Source organism: Microcebus murinus, chromosome 5 (genome assembly GCF_040939455.1).
Source record: "Microcebus murinus isolate Inina chromosome 5, M.murinus_Inina_mat1.0, whole genome shotgun sequence".
Lineage (NCBI taxonomy): Eukaryota > Metazoa > Chordata > Mammalia > Primates > Cheirogaleidae > Microcebus > Microcebus murinus.
In genome coordinates, this window is record NC_134108.1 from 36,068,111 (window position 1) to 36,090,439 (window position 22,329).

The window sequence follows — 22,329 nt, forward strand, 5'->3', positions numbered from 1 at the left end:
TATTATAAAACCCCATTTCATCATTTGGAATATGAATTTTACAATATTAGTAATTTAAAAGTATTCTAGAATATAATCAAATTAAGCAATTAAGTATGGTCAATCTGTATGGATTCATGGAATGGCTCAGATTCGCCATTTAATTACATTTCTCTTCTCTTTCAGGCAAAATTCTCCTTCAGAATTATATTTAAAAAAAAAAATTCTTATATGAGTAGGTGAAATAAAACTTCTTTTATCATCTGACCTTGTAATCTATTTGCTTCCTAAAGAAATTCACTTTATTCTGCAAAGCTTGTCTGTTAACTATAGTATGAATCTTCAGATTATGTTAAATTTCAATAAATTAAAAGTTAATGCCTAGTCTCAGGATACAAAATCAATACACAGAAATCAGAGGCATTCGTATACACCAACAACAATCAAATTGAGAACCAAATTAAAGACCCGATTCCCTTCACAATAGCAACAAAGAAATTAAAGTACCTAGGAATATACTTAACCAAGGAGGTAAAAGACCTCTACAGGGAGAACTATGAAACACTGAGGAAGGAAATAGCAGAGGATGTAAACAGATGGAAATCCATACCATGCTCATGGATTGGCAGACTCAACATCGTTAAAATGTCTATACTACCCAAACTGATCTACAGATTCAATGCTATACCTATTAAAATCCCATCAGCATTCTTCACAGATGTAGAAAAAATAATTTTACGCTTCGTATGGAACCAAAGAAGACCCCAGATATCAAAAGCAATTCTAGGCAACAAAAACAAAATGGGAGGCATTAATACGCCAGATATCAAACTATACTACAAAGTTGTAGTAATTAAAGCAAGAAAAATTAAATAACCCTATTAAAAAGTGGGCAAAGGACTTGAACAGAAACTTTTCTAAAGAAGACAGAAGAATGGCCAACAAACATATGAAAAAATGCTCAACATCTCTAATCATCAGGGAAATGCAAATCAAAACCACAATGAGATATCACTTAACTCCAGTGAGAATGGCCTTTATCAAAAAGTCTCCAAACAATAAATGCTGGCATGGATGTGGAGAGAGAGGAACACTCCTACACTGCTGGTGGGACTGCAAACTAGTTCAACCTCTGTGGAAAGCAATATGGAAATACCTTAAAGCGATACAAGTGAATCTACCATTTGATACAGCAATCCCATTACTGGGCATCTACCCAAAAGATCCAATGACACTCTACAAAAAAGACACCTGCACTTGAATGTTTATAGCAGCACATTCATAATTGCAAGGCTGTGGAAGCAACCCAAGTGCCCATCAATCCAAGAATGGATTAATAAAATGTGGTATATGTATACCATGGAGTACTATTCAGCTCTAAGAAACAACGGTGATATAGCACATCTTATATTTTCCTGGTTAGAGCTGGAACCCATACTACTAAGTGAAGTATCCCAAGAATGGAAAAACAAGCACCACATATACTCACCAGCAAACTGGTATTAACCGAGCAGCACCTAAGTGAACACATAGGTACTACAGTAATAGGGTATTGGGCAGGTGGGAGAGGGGAGGGGGCATATATACATACATAATGAGTGAGATGTGCACCATCTGGGGGATGGTCATGCTGGAAACTCAGACTTGTGGGAGGAGGGGGGAAAAGGGCATTTATTGAAACCTTAAAATTTGTACCCCCATAATATGCCGAAAAATAAAGTTAATGCCTAAAGTGACATAAATAAATCCAACAATTAAATTATCTTTGAATAATAAGGAAAAAAGGGTGTGGTTTATAGAAAATAGTCCTGTTTCTTATGGGTAGTTTAATCCTCAGGACACACAGTCTACGGATCCCTTAAATTTCATTTTATATAATTTCATGACGTGTTAAAAAACAAAAACAAAACCTAGCTAGATAGCCACCATCAAATTGTTCACAATGTTAGAAAAATTTTAGAGCAGATTTTTCTCAGTAGTATTCTACTAAATGAGTTATTTTACACAATATCAACACTGATACAATTATAATTATAAATAAAATTTATAATAAGAATGAACTGACTTTCAGACTTCCAAATTAGAGTCAATTGTACATTTATATAGAATTGTCTTTGCATGAAGCCCAAAAGGAAACAATTTAAAAATGAGTGTTTCTGTGGCCCCTTTATTTTTGCTGATCAACAGTTTGTTAGAAAAGCGGCTGCAGGTTTGTTACCTAAGGTCTGAGACAGTAGAAGAGTTAAAGGTGTCATGAATGTCCCTGTAAACAACTTTATGCCTGAATATCAGCCAATTCTGAAGTAGGTGGAGTCTCAGGTTGCTTGCTCTCAAAGTACTGCTTGAAGGTCTTAGGGTCTGGCCTCTGTTCTACAGGCATTGTAGGCATATATTAAGGCAGCTTTGGCAGCAGTCTTTTGGTCTTGTCCTTATTTCTTCTTTTGTCCAGCTTGCTTTTTGGCATTTTTCTGCTGAGACTGAATTTTTTCCTGTCCACAAGCTGCATCTGGGCAGGAATAGTGTTGTGTCTGGGAGACAGCACAATATGAGAGGACCAGGGGAGCTTGCCCAGCACTGCTTCTGCCTCTTCTATCTGCCAAGGAGGGGAAAGACTCTCAGGTTTGTTTTTTTTTTTAGTTAAAAAACTTTTTTGGCTGGGTGCAGTGGCTCACCTGTGTAAGCCTAACACTGGGAGGCCAAGGCGGGAGGATCACTTAAGTTCAGAAGTTTGAGACCAACCTGAGCAAGAGTGAGATGCCGCCTTTATAAAAAAAATAGAAAAATTACCCAGGCATGGTGGCGCTAGCCTGCCGTCTCATCTACTGGGGAGGCTAAGGCAGGAGGATCATCTGAGCCCAGGAGTTTGAGGTTGCAGTGAGCTATGATGATGCCGCTGCATTCTAGCTGAATGACAGAGCAAGACTCTATCTCAAAAAAAAAAAAAGGCACTTTTTTTTGCTTAGCACATGTCAATAATTCTGGTGAAAATCTTGGTGGCCTGGTCCCATGAGGCATGTATCAGAAACTGGGGGTTGGGTGATGCTTAATTCCTCAACTCTGAATTAAAACCACTTTTCTAGATCATTGGTTCACTGCCTTTTTGTATTTAGGTCAATCTTTTTGAATACAAATGTTGCCGAAAATTTGGAACAATTGAAAGTCTCAAAACAAATCGGGAAAACTTACAATGAAAACATTCCTGCATATACCAAGGTCCCACAGAGTTTAGAAAAGCATCTATAGACACCATATTATTTATTTGATTGCTTTTCTGAACTGTGCCTTTGAGAAAAACTTTTTATTGTTCTAAGCTTTGTCTTATACTCACAAAGCAAATTTCTTGCCTATCCTCATAAATACGTGATTTTTCTTTAATATTGTTTGGACATTATGACATGCTTTCTTCTTTTCCTGAGAGCCAGCTCTATCCCATTTTATCAAGTCTACTCACCTAAGTGTTAACATTGTAATATTACGTAACTGTATTTCTAACAGAAATGACTTTTTTCACACCATGGAAAATTTCACAAAGCACTTTGAAGTTTCTAGAACATTCCTAGTAATGCCATGGGACACAGAGTATGAGAGTTGAGAAATGCTTGTCCAGAATCTAATCTGCTTATATGTCCATTTCCTCTTCTCCTGATTTATGCCTTTATACTCATCTAAGTTTTCTATTGTTCTGCATCATTTAATATTTTCCAGACATGTAGTGAGCATTGCTTCATTTCCCCTTTTTTATTGCTGTTGAGCAGTTAGCCTTTTAAGTTCTCCTTTTTCTGAATCTACTACCAATGATTGCTTTTCTTTGGACTAACTCCAACTTTTGTAGTTGGCTTATTATAGAGGTGGGGGGGGTGGAATTAAGAAATCCTTAGATCTAAGCTCCTAAAATAGGAGCAGAGAAACACAGCAGCATCTGGGGTATGCTCTTCTCTTCCATTCTTGCCATAGTCTAGAATCTAGACCATCTGAGCTATTCTGGAGGGAGTGCCATGTCAGGGCTGGGAGACTTGGCCGAGGTCCAAAACCGTAGTGTGTAGGTGCCTCTCAAGTCATGAGCATGACTCACCGTGACAATGGAATCATTCCACTGTACAAATACCAGTTTTCAGCAGTATCTGGGCTCCACTCCTTTTGCCAAAGCAAGTATATATTGTATCTTGGTAGCCCTCCCTGTCTGGGAATAACAGCGTAAACAGCATGAAGTCTGGAAGATGGCCAGCATCCAACATTTTTAAAATTACCAAAGAGCTCACTGTTCTTGCAGAATTGTGTCTGTGGATCTACATTTTCTTTAGACTGGAGGACCTCCAGGTGCTTGCTTAAGGAAGTCATTGAAATCCAATGCAAATTAAGACCAGCTTTTCAGGAGAAGAAATATAGCTGTAAGAATTTTTCAGGCACAAGATTTGAAAACATATTATTTAGATGTCCAGTATGTGCTTATGAGTAGTTAAAATAAGTTTTAACTTCTAAAATATAAGCCCTTTTGCATTATGAAATAAGGGTCACTTGGTTGGGGTATATAATGCAGCATATAAAAAGAATTTTAAGTTCAGGCAAAATTTGTTTATTCAGTGATGATATAATGCCATTACATCACTTCCCAAGGCCTAGTTTAAGATGTAAGTTTCCATTGAGAATTTACAAGCAATATATTGTCATGTAGGAAAATCAAGAAAGCTAATTTTAGGGGATATAAGGAAAACTAATAAATTTTATTATCAAAAAATAATAATATTAATTTTTAAAATGTATTTTCACTCTATGTGGAACTAGGCAGGTGCTACTTAATAAAAAAGATCTTATATAACAAAATTCTAATAAGTTGAGGGACACTGGAAAGTCAGACTAAATGAAAAGACTGAGTAAACAAGAGAATGACATACTGTATAAATGATAAATTGAATGTTTACCACTTATCTAGATATAACATTCATAGGGGAAAAAAAACAATCATTTTCTATCTAGCATCCTCATTTTATAGATGAGGAAACCAAGGTCATAAATGGGTAAGAAATGTACTTGCTGTCACATTGCCAATGTGGTTGAACTGACCTCTTGGCTCTGGATCTAGTGCTAAACCAGATGATACAAAATTATACATTAAAAAATAAATTCTTTACACACTAATGTTGAAAATAGTTATAAATTTACAGCATTCTGATGAGAGAACATTTCATTTCTTACATGTACAGTTATGGTAATTATCTCCCAATAACATCTGAATTAATACATTCATATGAGTATTTGATAAAATATTGTAAATATTGATAACAACATGGAGAAAACTTATTTAAAAGCTTTATTGGCATAGCCAATATGATAGGCTTTATTTTAAAATGTCAGTGTAGTATATTTTATTCCCCCAAAAATATTTTAAAATGTCAGTGTAGTATATTAAATTCCCCCCAAAATACCATTTTATCCCAAAACATACTAAAGCTGAGACTATTTCTCAATCAGATATATAGTTTATTTTTCTCTTGGTAGTGTTTTGAGACAGAACCTGGAGTCTTTTTGGAAAGAAAATAGGCATTGGGAAAAAGGAACACAAATTGCAAGAAAGACAGAAAAAAAGACAGACAAAACATAATTATTCTTTGAGATCGAGTAGTTTAAGGATGCCACTGGAGTGATCTTGAAAAGCAAATCAGATCAAGTCCTGCTCTTGCTCAAAGTTGTTCAATATCTTTCCAAAGTTAAGTAAATAAGAAGCCCTTCCCATGGCCTGTAAGGTCAGCGTGACTCTTTAAGATGGCCCTTCCCTCCTCCTACTCCACCGTGGACACCTTGGCCTTTTCCCCAAGGTCATTTCCTCTGTGGGGCCTACACATTTTTCTTGCTGCTTTTCGGGCTTTCCTCTCAGATGTAAGTGTGGCTGATGCCTGTACATCAGTCAGACCTCTGTGCGCGTGTCGCCCCTGCAGAGTGCTTTCCTCTGTCCGGAAGACCCTCCCACACCGCTGTCACTCTGATCTCTTTCTCCTGTTTTATTTTCCTGCTATTATCACTACCCAGAATTATGTTACCTATTATCTCTCTCTCCCATGAGGATGTAACCTCCATAAGGGCAGAAAGTAATACTTTGTGAAAATATATATGCTTTCACTTATATAAAAACAGTAATATTCCTTTCACACTTACTATGATCCCTGCATTATAAGTGCTTTACATGCATTATTCATTTCGTCTTCGTACTCATCTTAGTAGAAAAATAGTATTATTATTAACATTTGCAGGTGGGGAAATTAAATCTAGTAGAACAAAAATGTGCCTCAAGTTAGACAGGTATCAAATATCTGGGAGAAGATTGAAACTTAGATGTTTTTTGGCTTTAGGTCCTGAGCTGTAAACAATAAGAGAAACGGGATTTCAGGGCACAAAAGTGACATAAACATTCATATCTACAAAGTGATAGAGCTAAAGCAGAATTATGCTTAAAATTGAATTAGAGCAGAATTATGCTTTAGCTCTATCATGATAAGGAGGTATCATGACTCTGAAGGAATAGAATCACAAAGAGAATTTTTACAGAGCACTAAAAAAAGTGTCTTACATAGTTGAAGATAAACAGAGCTGAATACGTAGTAAGCTCTTAAAAATATAGTCATGCACCGCATAATGACATTTTGGTCAACGACAGACCACAAATATGACCATGATTCCATAACATTATAATAGACCTGAAAAATTCCTACCACCTAGTGTTGTAGCCATTTCAATGTAGCCAGATGCATTACTTATGTGTTTGTGTTGGTGCTGGTGTAAACAAACCTACTCCACTGCCAGTCATCTAAAACTATAGCACACACAATTATGCATAGTACATAATACTTGATAGTGAAAACAAATGACTATGTTACTGGTTTATGGTTTATGTATTTACTATACTATATTTTTATTGTTATTTAATTTAATTCAATTTTTATTTTTAAACTTTTTTTTTTTTTTCAGAGACAGGGTCTGGCTCTGTCACTCAGGCTAGAGTGCAGTGGTCTAATCATAGCTCACTTTAGCCTCCAACTCCTAGTCTCAAGCGATGCTCCTGCCTCAGCCTCCAGAGTAGTCAGGACTTATTATTATTTTAGAGTATACTCTTTCAACTTATTTTAAAAAAAAATTAACTGTAAAACAACCTCAGGCAGGTCCACCCAGAGGTATTCCAAAAGAAAGCATTGTTATCATAGGAGATGACAGCTCTATGTGTGTTAATGCCACTTGAAGACCTTCCAGTGGGACAAGATGTGGAGGTAGAAGACAGATCCTGACCCTGGTAGGCCTAGGCTAATGTGTGTATTTGTGTCTTAGTTTTTAACAAAAAAATGTTTTTTTAAAAAAAATGGAAAGTTTTATAAATAAAAAAAAGCTTATAGGATACGGATATAGAAAAAGAAGATTTTTTATGTACAGCTGTGCAATGTATTTGTGTTTTAAGCTAATGTTATTACAAGAGTCAAACGTTAAAAAAATTAGACAGTTTAAAAAGAAAAAAATTACTAAGCTAAGGTTAATACATTATTGAAGAAAAATAAAATATTTTTTCAATAATTTAGGTTAGCCTAAGTGTATAGGGTTTATAAAGTCTACAGTAATGTCCTAGGCCTTCTCATTCATTCACCACTCACTTACTGGCTCACGCAGAGCAACTTCTAGTCTTGTAAGCTCCATTCATGGTAAGTGCCTATACAGGTATACCATTTTTTATCTTTTATAGTAGTATATTTTTGTGCACCTTTTCTATGCTTAGCTATGTTTAGAGACATAAATACCATTGTGTTACAATTGTCTTCAGTATTCAGTACAGTAACATGCTGTACAGATTGGTAACCTAGGAGTAATATGTTCTACTTTACAGTCTTAGTGTGCAGTGGGCTATGCCATCTAGGTTTGTGTAAATACACGTTATGATATTCATATAGTGATGCTATCACTTAAGGATGCAGTTCTCAGAATGTATACCCATTGTTAATCAACACATGTCTATATTTACTCAGTTGACACACAAAATTGTTCATACCATTATCAAGTCAATTATCATCATGTTTGAATATAGAATTATGGATTCTCAGAGAGGGAAATGTTTTAAGAGCTCTTTATGCCCTAGTTTCCTGCTTTCTTGAGGCTAATACATAAGATATCAGAGAGAAAGAATTCTCTTCACATATGAAATATTCCTGGAGTGCATTTTTCTTTTCTTCCCTTTGGCCAAATAAATTCTTCTTTCTTTTAACCTGTACCTTTTGTTGCTGTTGTTCAAAGTTGCTTTCTTTTGTCCAGTGTTTTCATGGAGTCGGGAGAACAGAAGATGTACGTTTTCTCATCATAGCTCATCTTGATCACAGATTTCATAGTTCTACACAGTTGTACTGGCAGTAAAGAGACCCTTTGATCTCCATTTACATGAATGATGAAACTTAAGAGCTGACTGCAAGGTGTGAGGGAACTTGCCTTATCTATTAAGTAGCTGGAAAATTGCTCACTGGTTTCTGGAGTGAGCATGTTTCCTTAGTTATCCTTTTGGGATCCTCAAGTAGGCTGGAGTACATCTTTAGAGAACTAAGCCCTGGCAACACCAAGACTGCACTATCAAATGCAGAGTCACTAATTATAGGACTGGGATAGAAGTTTAATTAATTTGGGTTGAATAAGTGTGGTCAGAGCTTCTCTCTCTACGTCAGCCTTCTGCTCAAATGAACAGATTATGAGCTAATTATTCTACATGAAACACAATTGGCCCATTTGCCTTTTGATGCTTAAATAGAAATCCAGTAGTTTGGACTGGCTCAAACTAACCTAGGTGATTCAAGCTTCCTGTGGAATTAACCAAACAATTATATGTAGTACTGGCCCAAACATGCTCTCGAGGGTTTTTGAATAGGCAATGTAGAGATTAAGATTGGGAATGATGGCTCCAGACCATGCAGGTGCATCTCTGCTAACCACAAATATTTCTTCTGTTGGGCACAGAGACATTCTTGCCTTTAAAAATCTCTAATGAAACCTTTAAAAGCATGGAATATAATTAAATTCAGAGTTTTTCAGGTGATCAAGGTTGTCCGTGTGAATAAACATGTGGTTCAATTGGAACAGCTTAAAAATTCCTTGGTCGACTTGTCTGTGTTTGCTCTTGGCTGCTCATAGCACTTTAAAATGGTCCAGTTAAATCAGACTGTCAAAATGGTGAGGTTCCCTGTTTGATTTACTCATGCCACCTAAACCCATGCAGAGTGTTATGAATGCCACATTTGAGAAAATCTCCCATTTGTGAAAACATATTTGGTCACATTAAAAAGGGGATTAAATGAATCCCTTTTTCAAAAAGTTTTTGGTAGGTAGAAAGGAATGCTAAGATGACGCCTGTATAATGGCAGAACTACAGATGTCTCTTTCTCGTGGAAATATGCTCCATGGGCTAAATTTCCTCACATCGGGGGAGGGGAGAACTATAAGAAGCATGCTTCAAATTACCCAGAAATGGAAGGCTAGCAAATTAAATCCCAGCCTTCTGCAGGGTATTTAGAGTGCAAAGAAGCAGCCCACACATTTTTCAAAAGAAACCCCATTGTGAGCTTTGCCTTATACCTCAGCACTGCCAGCCAGGCATGCTCTCCTGCCACTGTTCTACATTGTAGAGTACAGGCAACTGAGTGCATGACCCAGTTATTTTACTTGTACAGCATTTACTGCAGGCACCCTTTGTTTAAAAGGTTTCAATTCTGTTGCTTTTAAAGGGACTTATAAGGCCAGTGAATTTAAATGCACATGTAAGTATATCGTATAGATGTGTCCTAAGTTAGATAAAATGGGATTTTATAGAAACTGGAATGCCTTCCAGAGTGAGGTGTGCACCAATGTCCAGCAAGGTGCATGTGAAGGTCATAGGATGATGAATGACAGCACCGGGAACCTTGGTTCATGGGAAACAAAGGGCCTGAGGAAAGAGATGAGATGATCAAGACTGAGCCAGACCCTCCCATCTAGTGTCTCTGCAAGTAGGACTGGGAGTCAGGTCCTCAAGGAATGATTCTCAGCTACTACTAGCTCTATTGTAAGTAAAATGATAGGATTAGAGAAATAGCTTCTTGTTTGTTAACTGAAAACTCAAAGATTCTAGATGGGAAGATGATAAACAGAAAGCTTTGTTGTGTGAGGTAAGTATGATACAACTATTTTATTTCTTTGAAAGCAGGAGGGGGAGCAAAATTGCCATGTATATTTGGTTATAATTTCACTACTTCAATATTTAAATTTCAAAAGTTATTAAAAGGTTTAAGGATGCTCCATTTATTAAAGTCACTTATTTGTGGCCTTTGACCTAATTTTCTTGTCCAGTGATTCCTTTTAAAGTCGTATCACAACAGCAGTTCCAAACCATTACCAACATTACTGCATTGTTGGAGTTTAATGGGATAAGATATATTCATGTACTTTTCTGGAGCTCTGTATTTAGTGGCATATCACATTTAAGTTTGCTTTAGCCCCTTTAATCTTACAAAACAATCTATTTTCAAACTCAAATACTTACTTTATGAAGCACTCATTTTGCAAACTAAAAAAGACCCTAAATAAAAAGAATAGGCTCCCGTCATTTATTACTACAAATTTTCCATCTCAAACAGGAAAAGAATGGGAAATGGTACCTACAACTGAAGGGAAAAATATTCTCCCTGATCTAATTGTAAAAATCCTTCACCCTGATAACTTACTTTAGAGCCCAGATGAGTTGAAAATCAAATATATACGAAAGGTACATTTCATTTATTAAGTCTCTAGGATTGAGTATGCAGGACCCTAATCATGTTAAAGAAAATATGTAGATGAGAGTAGACATAGGACATGTGAAAGTATGTAAGGAGGGTGGCCAAACACAGCACAAACACAACTGGCCATGAACTGCCTTCATAGTAGAGGTCCCTGAGCATGGCCATGAATATGGCCAATATAGAGACTGTCCTAGCTCAACACTGCACTTTTAAAAGGCACATTAGGATTGCATGTTTACATTACCTGCACAGAATAGACTTTGGTCTCACTCAAACCAATGTTGGGCCTTATCTAAACAAGTGTACTATGTTGATGTTTCAAATAGATTGATTTGGTTTTTAAGTGCTTTATTCCAAAAGAAAGTCACATGGCAAGGATTTGAAGGTTAGCATCAATATGAGTCTATTATTTTATTTTATTGTTTGGAAATGTACAATTTAGCTCTTGTAGGGGGAAAAAACTTTTCCTCTACTCTGTTTAGTTTATTTCCTGGGGGCCTGTGAATTAAACTAACAAAGGACAGAGTAATAGGAGAAAAACAGTTATTTATATGTATAAGAGAGCCAACAAAAGTAGTAGCTGGCTTTAAAAAGTTACCTAACTTAGTAGGGGATAGGGAGAGAAGAGAAAAGGCACCTATGGGAAGAACAACATAGTTTGTCAAGGAAGGAAAAATAGATTTTTTAGGACAATAAATGAGAGAAGAATGGGGTAATGTTTGTCCATACAGGTTTGAGTAGTCTTTTCCTCTTCTTCAGGGCCATAAAACTTCTCTGGAGAAGGGATTTGTGGTAGATTCTATTCACCTTCTCTCTTTTGTGATTAGATCTACCATGAAGAGGGAATTTATAGAAGCCTTATTTCCCAGAAGATGCTGCTTTTAGTGAGATAAGGGAAGTTTCTTTCTGCATTTACTGAGTCTCAATTGCCTTCAATTTAAAATAATACTATGGGAAAATGGTGTGTTTTGGGGTGGCATATTCTGATCCCCTTCACTCTATAACCAGTTGCTATAATAAGACCATGGTATTAATTTAACATCTTTGAAAAGTAGTTAGAGCCTTTTGCCAAGAGATAAGATTTTGGTGAGTTGTTGGACTGTGAGGAGAGAAAAAAAGATATATTAAATATTATAAATTATCTTACTTTCGAATTCCAAGATCATAACCAGGTTTCCCCCCACAAACAGATAGGACTTAATACATTGTTTCTTAAAGTTTCATAATGTTATAAATAACAAACAGAGTATTTTATCAAGAGAACATGGTAGCAGAGCAGAATTAACTAAATTATACTTTCTTGTCATAGCACAGCAATGACTTAAATACATTGAAGAATAAATTTAGTAAAATAACTTTTAAAGTTTACCATATCAATTATAAGAGGTATTTGAAAAATAATGGAATAAACACTTAAAGAAATTTTTATTATTAACATGTAGTTCACTTAGTTACACTTATAACTCAAAATTTTACTTAAAATTGTGGATAAAGGAAATACAGTATATACAAACAATGGAATACTATTCAGCCTTAAAAAAGAAGGAAATCTTGCCATATGCATCCATATGGATGAACCCGGGAGAACACTACATTAAGTGAAATAACCAGACATAGAAGGATAAATATTGCATGATTCCATCTACATAAAGTATCTACAATAGTCAAACTCATAGAAGTAGAGAGTAGAGTGGTAGTTACCAGGGGCCGAGAGCAGAGGGGAATGGAGAATTGCTGTTAAATGGTTTAAAATAACTAATTGTGAGGCCAGGGCATTAGACTGAGACAACTCCAGTGTCCTGAGTTCCTGTGTAAGCAAACTGAAACCCAACTCAGCTTAAATGGTCTTAACCAATCAGAATGTGCCAACTAATGTCTAACTAGGGACTTTCCACTAGAATTATCCAAATAAGGCTACTACTCCACCTTAACTAATCAAATATGTTCTTTGGCTTGCTCCCATGTTCACCCTATAAGCGCCTTCCCCTCATGCGCTGTGGGTAGAGCCCCCAACAACTTCTAGTCTGTAGCTGCCTGATTTATGAATCCTGGCTGCTCAAATAAACTCTATAAAATTTTAATCTTACCAAAGTTTATCTTTTAACAATGAGTATAAAATTTCAGCTATGCAAGACAATTAAGTTTAGAGTTCTACCATTCAACATTCTGCCTACAGTTAATGATACTGTATTGTATGCTTAAAAATTTGTTAAAAGAGTAGATCTCATGTTAGGTGTTCTTAATACTGAAAAGAATTATGTAAAATATCAGGACTTAGAGACAATTTTGTAAAGAATCATCTATATGCAACTAATCTTCCATCTCTGGGTAGAAAATTTGAGGATATGCATAAATTAGCTGTCTAAAAAGTGGGAAATTTTAGACAACACACTTATAACAGCTTTGTTTTGTTGCTGATTTTTTTGAACAAACAACAACAGTAAAACTATATCATACTTATGATGTGTCAGGTATTATTTGAGCCCTTTACATAAATTAATTTAATTCTCACTACAACCCTCTGAGGCAGGTACTATTATGGGCTGCATTTTACAGATGAGGAAACTTAGGCACTAAGAAAAGACATCAATAAAAGGATATTATGTTAGTCTATTTATGCCACTATAACAAAATATCTGAGACTAGGTAATTTATAAAAGATAGAAATTCATTCCTCATAGTTCTGGAGGCAAGGAAGGACAAGATTAAGATGTAGGCAGGTTTGGTGTCTGATAAAGGTCTGTTCCTTGTACCTGTCTAGGTATCCTTACAGGACAGAAAAAAATAGCAGGGCAAAGGGCAGAAGGAGTGAACAGCTCTCTTGAACTTCTTTTATAAAGTCACCAATTCCATTCAATCGGGCTATACCCTCATGATTTAATCACCTCTTAAAGGCCCTACCTCTTAACACTATCACATTGGTGATTAAGTTTCAACATGTGAATTTGGGGGACGCATTCAGACCATAGCATGTGAAATTGTAAAATGGTTAGGTTATTAACTACTCACTCAGCAAATTCTTATCGAGCCTCTATTACTTGCCAGACACTTATTGAGGTCCTGGCAATAGTGTAGTGAGCAACAGAGTCATGTCTTTGTCCCTGGTGGGGAAGAGGAAAGTGGAAAAATATAATATTGAATCTGATAGGTACCATAAAAGGTATTAGGTGTTTAGTGAGGGAATAATCTAGATTTTGAGAAGCTTAAGCTGAGAACTGACAGACAAGGGAGTCAGCTTTGTGAAGAAGAGCGTTTCAGTATGGAAATAGCATGATATTAATAAGACTCTGAGATGGAAAATTAAAGGGGTCCCAAGTGGCTAGACCACAGTTAACAAGGGGGAGAGTAACAGAAGATGAGTTAGAAAGGTAGGTAAGGGTGTAATCATCTGAGATTTTGTAGAACTGCTTAAGGATGCTGATCCTTATCTACTGATTTCCATGGCAGAACAGTTAGGAACCTAGGATAGTAGTTTGGCTGAGAGATAGCAATGCCCTGGACTAAGGTAGTGGCAGATGCGAAGAACAAAAGGGATGGCTGAGACAGTTCAAGCAGATTTGGATGTGATGAGAGAGGAAGAGGACAGATGGTGTGAAAGTTGATTCTGAGGTTTTCAGCTTGAACAGAAAAATGGAATTTATGGTGGAGAGAGATGATGATTTCAGTTTTGGATTGGTTGAATTTTAGGTGTCCATGGAATATTCAAATGGAGATATTGAGAGTAAACTAAATATATGTGCTTGATCTCTCAAGAAGATGTCTAAGTTGGAGTTATTGGAAGTTAATAGTCTGTAGATGGTAGTCAAAGAGCTGCCATTATATAAGATTATACTAGATAGAAAGACTGGAGTGAAAGGATGAAGGCTCAAGATTGAAACAAAATATCAATAAATACTCTTTGAATGAAGAGGCAGTGTTTGATAATACATGACAAGGCAGAAGACCCAATATATATATTTTTTTATTTTAAGGAACTAATAATCCTTAATCATACGAGACAAAAATATTATAGGAGTCAAGTAAGTGGTAGATGTGGGAAATGTTGTAGGGGATCCCTAGAAAGAACAAACTGGTCTTAGAATGATCTGAAAGAACTTACCAAAGGCACAAGGCCCCACTTGGATCTTGAGATGATCAAGGGGCCCACCAAGCGAAATAAATTTAAGTGACAGGTGAGGAGAAATAAAGGCTCAAGGCAGACTTTGCATAGGAGCTGTAGAAAGAAACAAAAGAAACAAAATAGAGATGAGGATGTCTGCTCTCATGGAATTTACATATAAATGGAAAGACCACAAACAGAAAAAAAATTAAAAGAATAATTTTATGGACTATGTAAATTAATATCGTGGACTGTCTATATACAATGCTGAGAGAGAACTATAATGGCTGTACTATTCTGGGCTTAATTAGGAGAGGATTGTGGAGGAAATGGGTTTGGAGTTACAGTTTAAAGAAAGCCATAGATGTGAATTTCTCAGACTTAACTTGATATTGTCACTAAAGTATTTGATTGCCCAATAAATATATCTTGACTCTTCATTCATTAGCAGACTTTCAAAGCCTAATCCTAATAAGCTGCATTTGAAAGTTTTTTTCCTTTATTGTTCATTATAAATGTAACTTGTAATTGCTACAATGAACCATAATTACCTAAAGCCAGATTAGATGAAATGTAAGTGCCATTACTATCTCCCTTAATTAGGAAAGGCAAGCTCCAGGGAAAAGGAAAATGGATCCAGTGATGATTGCTTTTACTTAAGTAGAGCAAGGACACTCAAGGGAAGTTCTATTACAGTTTTCTAATTCTAAGCTTATTAATGCATTAAAAAGTTGACCATTTAAGAACTATTATTACTGCTATTTTAAAGAATGACTTTATAGTCAGAACCAATGAATGGGCTTCTTAAACTTAATATTCATGTATTTATTTGTTCTCTTCAATTGTATGCCAATTGTTTCATTTTCTCCATTAGTTTGATTTCTAAGGAAAGATAATTCTAACGTAGCTTAGATGGAGGAGACAAAATAAATAACCTGTTGTTTTTGTACAGAGAACATAATTCTGCCAATGTAAAGACTCTTGCCACATTTGCTCTCTTCCTTTCTATGTCTCTTTTATTACTGAAGTGATAGTAAACAACTCCCAGAGAATTATATAGATCAATTGCTTCTCAGAATCAAAGAAAGAAAACCAAAACCAAACCAGCAACAAAAGAATGACGCAGACCTTCTGCGTATGCACTCTCTGAGCATAATGTCTGCACTGTGACTCTCACAAGGCAAGATCTTTTCTGCAACCCGGGGCGCCTGAGGGACTGCTACCACCAGTCTCTGAAGGCTTAGTAGGAATGTTTGGACATGTTTTAACATGTCCAAACATGTTAAGAGCTTTTTACTTGGTTAAAGTAAAAATGGTTAAGAGCTTTTTACTTTTCTTTCAGTAAACAGGGTTTTGTTATCATCAAACAGGGGCTCAAGAACTTTTTCTGATGAATTATTCAAAAGAGGGTTTGAAACAGGTTCACTGTGCCTTGGTTACCAGCTTGTCTAAGTCTAGTGAGATGGAACACCCGTGTACACAGCAAGTTTTGCAACACGGGTTTATTACAGATTGTAGCAAGGGACTACAGAAACCTAGGGTTCATGGTGAGCCAGTCCCCCAAGGCTTAGGAAAGCTGCCCAGGCAGTTGAGGGACCCTGGAAAGCAGCCTGCCCTGGGTTTTATACTCTGGGGGATTATGACAACTCTGGGCTAGAGTGTTGAGGACATCTTGTTCTAGGGGCTAGAACAGAGCCAGAGCTGTTCTGGGTGCTCCGTCTTATCTTAGGATGTTGCATTCCCAGCACATTCTACAGCTATTCCTGAGAATTTTCAGGAAGAAAAGTAGAGAACTGGGTTGGCCCAAGGCCACCCAGAGAACTTTCCTGAAGAGGGTAAAGGGGATAAAAACTTCTTTTCTACATATTTTATTATATATTGGAGTTGGGATGCAAAACAATATGGTGCCTCAGGGTATAATATTTACAGTAAGAGAACTTAGGGTTACAATTATTCTTGCTTAGGTTAGATAACTCCTTTTTCTAAGGCAGAAGAATGTTACTACAAAATAATGCATGACAGTTGTAATAAAAATATTCAAATCACCTATAAGAAATAAAGAGAAGAAATTGATCACTTATCTTTCTCTTCCAGTTCTAATGACCAGAGGAAATCATATTTAACATATGTCTGTAGGGATCTTTTTCTATATATATCCTTTTTCTGTCATGTGGATGCCAATTTTTTTAAACAACAACAAAAAAGGATTACATTTACTGACACAAATACTTCTACTGAAAATTATGTAATTATATGGGTGAATTACTTAAAATCTTTAAGTCTTAGTGTCGTCAACTGTGAAATGAGGATGTTAATTCCCATTTCAAAATAGTTCAATGAAGATTACATGAGTTAAAGCCAAAATATTTAGTAGCGTGACTAAAGAAATAAATATTTAGTAGAGTGACATATGGAAAAGGTTCCACAAATGCTGACTATTAGCTATCCAAAGCTCTTGCTCCCCTTCTCTTCTCTGGTTGCCACTTACTTCCAGGGTTCCATAGTGGCACAAGTGCATGTTACCCATCTATATTAGGCCATATCCCTGAGGTGGTCATGGTTCATGGAAGGCACTTAATCATTGATCCCTGAGTGAATGAACACATGAGAAGTCTAATGCTTATGGAGCTGCTTTGGAAAGATCAATTGTGTCAGTTTCCCCTTTTATGCTGGAAGCCCGTTGAACACAGTGGCTGCCCTGTCTTATCTATTTTCTTCTCTTCATCACACAGAGCAGATCTCAACCAATCTTTGGTAAACATAAGCATGTTCCTAATCTAGTCAAACCCAGAGCCACTCTTTAATTTTGTGTGGAAGAGTTTGAAGGAGCAAATTCTGAAGGTCCGCTGTGGAGTAGAATGAGACCCTCACAGCCTCATTTATCTCAGGCAAGCTGCCATTGTTTTAAAGCACCAAATAATCCTTTCTAGCTCCTTGTGAAATTTTTTTATCTATAATGCTTGCTTGGGGACTATTAAGGAAAGCGGATCTGATGCCCAGGCTCATGACTTAACTTTGAGAGAAGCCACAAGGGGGAGAGAATTCATTAACAGTTGAGAAAAAGCCAGAGGTCTCTGAGGTCTTTTCTGGTTGGTCTCCAGGCCTGGATTGAATTCTCTCCTCTAGCCCTCTGGATCTCTGGAGTAAACAATCTTGACTGGACACAAGGTGATAATTCTTTAGTTTTACTTCAAAAACTGCTTTATTTACTTGACTTTCCAACCTGGATATATATCCCCTAGTATTTATCCTGAGTAATTAGATAATCATTTTCCTCTTAAGTTGCTTCTAAAGATATCATTTAAATAAAAATCTTCCAGTTTACTTTCCAGAATTTCCTGGTTTTCCCTTTTGTTTCTTTATAGGGCCACATTGTTTCTGTACCCTGGAGCATAAATCCACCCACACAAGCAGGAATTACCAATATTTCTATGGTCCCTATTATAGGCTTCATGCTTCCCACAGGCTGTCAACTATATGTAGTATATTCTTTTTATTCTGGACAACATTTCTAGGAGTTTCCATGTAGTAAAATATTATTATGTCTGAGATAGTAAACAGGTCTTTATTTAAAGAAATGTGGTAAGATAAATATAACATAAAGTTTACCACTTTAACCATTGTTAAGTGTACAACTTAGTGGCATTACATATATTCATAATGTATGTGGCTGTCTTTACCATCTATTTTTAGAACTTTTCTCTCATCCCAAACAGAAACTCAAAATAACAAATAGGCCTTTTTAAATAAGACTTTTTATCATTTATTATGAAAGCATGTTGAAAAAAAACTTGTGTAGTTCTTTGTCAGAGTTATAAAAGTACATTATGAGACAAATTATAGTATATTATATAAGCAGTTATTTGAGTTTTCTTTTTAACTGTAGCTTTTAAAATAATGTAAGAGTAGGTTGGAAAAATACAACATTCCATATAGAATCAATGTAGAGGTAGAAAGTGGAAGAACCAATTAACCAATAAATATACCCTTCCCCATGTTGGATTACTGTTTTTTTTTTAAGACCTAGTTCAAATTGTGCCTTCTCCTCAAGGAAACCTTCTTTATTAAACTTGACTAGAAATAATTTTTTACTTTTCTGAAATTTTCTAAGTTATTAGTTTTTCTTATTGACTTTTACTTTGTATTTCATTGAGAACATTTCTTTCCCACCAGAGGAATAGCTGACAAGTTCCCATTCATTCATGAATAAAATAGCTGACAAGTTCTCATTCATACATGAATAAAATATTTTACTGTATACCTATGATAAAATATTTATCTTCATCATACTTTTAAGTTCATTTACTTCTGAATCAAAAAAATTAATTTTTCCCAAATAACCAATCAATATTGAAGAAGAACAAAGTTGGAGGTCTTGTACTTTCTGATTTCAAAATTTACTACAAAGCCATGGTAATCAATATGGTGTAGTACTGGCATACAGACAGACACAGATCAATGGAATAGAAGAGAGAGCTCAGAAATAAACACATGCATATATAGTCAAGCATATATTCTTGTTACCACCTAGCTGGGTTCTTGCCTACTGGACAGGAAAGAGCCAATACATGGAGACAGCAGGTGCTGCAACAGAGAAAGAGTTTAATAATCGCTGGGCAACTGAGCAAGGAGGTGGGAGAGATTTCTCACATTTGCCTTCCTGAGGAGTCTGGGGCTTGGGATTTTTAAGGGCAATTTTGGGGGAGAGAGCAAGGGGAATTGGTAATGCTGACTGGTTGGGTTGGAGGTGAAGTCATTGGAATGTAGAAATTGTATTCTTGTGCTGAGTCAGTTCCTGGGGGAGGGTCATAGGACCATTTGAATCAATATCTTGGCATGGGTCACCGCTCTGGTTGGTGTCAGTTGGTCCAGTGGAATGCAGAGTCTGGAAAACATCTTAAAACCCAGTCTCAAGTTTCACAGTAGTGATGTTATCTATAGAAGCTATTAGGGGAAGTTACAAATCTTGTGACCACCAGTTACGTGACTCCTGAGCAATAGCAATTATAGGTTTGAAACAATGGTTGGTTAACAGTATATCTGTATCTTTGTGAAACTCAGGCTCTACACACTTCTAACCTTGTGGATGTAATTAATTTCATAAGGGTTGTTTCATTCTACAAGCTTACATATATTTGACAAGGGAGCCAAGACCATTCAATGGGGAAAAGATAATCTTTTAATAAATGGTTCTGGGAAAACTGGATATCCACATGCAAAAAGATGCAGTTGGAGCCTTATCTTGTACCATATACAAAACTGAACTCAAAAATGAATCAAGCATTTAAATATAGTTGCTAAAAATTATAAAACTCATAGAAGAAAACAAAAAACGTCCACTCCATTATATTGGATTTGTGTATTTCTTGGATATAACATCAAAAGTACAGGAAACAGGCCGGGCGCTGTGGCTCACGCCTGTAATCCTAGCTCTTGGGAGGCCGAGGCGGGCGGATTGCTCAAGGTCAGGAGTTCAAAACCAGCCTGAGCAAGAGCGAGACCCCGTCTCTACTATAAATAGAAAGAAATTAATTGGCCAACTGATATATATATAAAAAATTAGCCGGGCATGGTGGCGCATGCCTGTAGTCCCAGCTACCCGGGAGGCTGAGGCAGAAGGATCACTCGAGCCCAGGAGTTTGAGGTTGCTGTGAGCTAGGCTGACGCCACGGCACTCACTCTAGCCTGGGCAACAAAGCGAGACTCTGTCTCAAAAAAAAAAAAAAAAAAAAAAAAAAAAAAAAAAGTACAGGAAACAAAAGAACAAAACAGATAAGTTGGACCTCAACAAAATTAAAAACGTTTGTGTATCAACAGACACTAGCAACAAAGTGAAAAATACAACCCACAGAATGGGAAAAAATATTTGCAAATCATGTGTCTGATAAGGGATTGACATCCAGAATGTCTAAAGATCTCCTGTCTTAGTCCATTTGTGCTGTTCTAACAAAATACCACAGACTGGGTAATTTATAAAGAACAGAAACTTATTTCTCACAGTTCTGGGAAGTCTAAGATCAAGGAACTAGCAGGTTCAGTGACTAGTGAAGGCCCCTTCATCTTGGTGGTGCTGTCTATGTGTTCTCATAAGGTGAAAGGGGGAGAGCAAAGGGCTTAAACAACTTTTCTCTAGCCCTTTTATAAGGCACTAACCCAGTCATTAGGGCTACATGTCCTACCTCTAACACCACCAAAATGGGGATTAAGTTTCAACTTGAATTTTGGAGGGGACACATTTAAACTATAGTAACTTTTACAACTCAACAATAACAATAACAACAACAAAAACCCTATTAAAAATGGGCAAAGGACTTGAACAGAAATTTCTTCAAAGAAGATCTACAAATAGCCAACAGGCCCGTGAAAAGATAGTCAATATCACCAGCCATTAGGGCAATGCAAATCAGAACCATAATTAGATACCACTTCACACCCATTAGGATAGCTATTATCAAAACCAAAATAAAACAAAACAAAAACAGAAAATAACAAGTGTTAGCAAGGATGTTGAGAAATTGGGACTCTTGTGCATTGTTATTGGGAACGTAAAATGGTGCAGCACTGTGGAAAATGGTATTGCCCTTCCTCAAAATATTGAACATAAAATTACCACATGATGCTGCAGTTATACTTCTGGGCATATACCCCAAAGAAGTGAAAGCTGGGCTGAAAGAGATATCTGTACACCCATGTTCATAGCGGCACTATTCATAATAGTGAAAAGATGGAGGCAACCCAAGTGTTCATCAGTAGATGAATAGATAAATAAAATGAGGTATATATCTATATGTAACTATCAATACTGTACAATGGAATATTATTCAGCCTTAAAAAGGAAAGAAATTATGACACATGCTATACAGATTGAAAACACTATGCTAAGTAAAATAAGCCATTCATAAAAGAATAAATGTTTATGATTTTTCTTATATGAGGTTTCTAGTCAAATTCATAGAGAGAGAAAGTTGAATATGGCTGCCAGGGGCTGGGGAGAGGGAGAAATGGGGAGTTAGTGTTTAATGTGGAGTTTTGGTGGAGAAGATGGCAGAAGATGGATGGTAGTGTTGGCTGCGTAATGATGTGCATGTACTTAGACGGCAAAGAATATTGAATATTGAATATTTTACCACAAAGAATATTATTTTCTTCAGCCTTATATTCTTTATTTTCCTAACTGCATAAAAATAAACTTGATGAGAAAAAAATTATCTTTATTTTTATATTCATTACCATCTTTCTGGACCTTGCTCTTGAATAAAAATGATACAATGAGATTTAATCAATTATACTCTGGAAGCATCTGTGACATCTATAATTTTTCTCAGAATGGAAAATCAACAACAGAGTCCTTGAGCTCAAAGATAATCAAATCTAACCTGAGTTTCACAGACAGAGACGCGGAGACCTGGGGGGATTTCGTGCCTTGGGAAGATAACACAGCTGCTCTCTGATGCAATGAGTCCATTGGCATTACTGCTTTAA

General features: G+C 36.3%; 1 protein-coding gene and 1 pseudogene across 1 annotated transcript in view; both read right to left on the bottom strand.

The window, feature by feature from the left end:
* Window positions 1-22,329, bottom strand: part of TPD52L1 (TPD52 like 1) — a 377,442-nt gene that overhangs the window by 235,578 nt on the left and 119,535 nt on the right. The window lies entirely within an intron of this gene.
* LOC105878220 (zinc finger protein 706 pseudogene) lies at window positions 2,255-8,958 on the bottom strand (annotated as a pseudogene).